Source organism: Octopus bimaculoides, chromosome 10, assembly GCF_001194135.2.
Source record: "Octopus bimaculoides isolate UCB-OBI-ISO-001 chromosome 10, ASM119413v2, whole genome shotgun sequence".
Classification (NCBI taxonomy): Eukaryota; Metazoa; Mollusca; class Cephalopoda; order Octopoda; family Octopodidae; genus Octopus; species Octopus bimaculoides.
The window spans coordinates 21,894,946-21,895,607 of NC_068990.1; positions in this window are offsets into that span (position 1 = coordinate 21,894,946).

The window sequence follows — 662 nt, forward strand, 5'->3', positions numbered from 1 at the left end:
TATATATCACGTTAACTGCCGACTCTATATTCAGTATGCTCAAAGTTTGACCTCTCTCTTCTGACCTGGTACACAGTTATACGCGATTTGTCAACGCCACTTCAATAGAGAACATTCCTGTGTTCATGTGAATGAAGGCTCGCGACTGTCCCAATTTTATAACACCTTGAATGAGACCGAATGGTCGAATAAATTACGCGGAATATAGCAATCCATACTCGCAGAAGTAAACTAATGTCACAACGTCGATAAACTAAAACTTCACTGTCTGTTTATAATTCAAAGTATTTTGAGTTTTAAATTGCACTTGAGAAAATATATTAAATAAAAAAAAAAACTGGCAAGACAACCAACGCATCAACTTTTATAGCAACAAAGCATTGAGCGATACAAGTGCCACTCTCTAAATATTTGAAAACATTTAAGTCGTAAGAAGCCAAATAATACAAGATATAAATGTTTGATAGGCAGAAGTGACAATCGACGCAGGTGTGTATGTATCTGTGTACTCACACAGTTGAAGAAGTCCAAAAATATCTTTCTCCAATTTGAATGAATACACGGAATTCCCACACACTATGTATGTATGTATGTGTATGCATAATATCATATATATATATATATATGTATATATATATATATATATATATATATATATATAT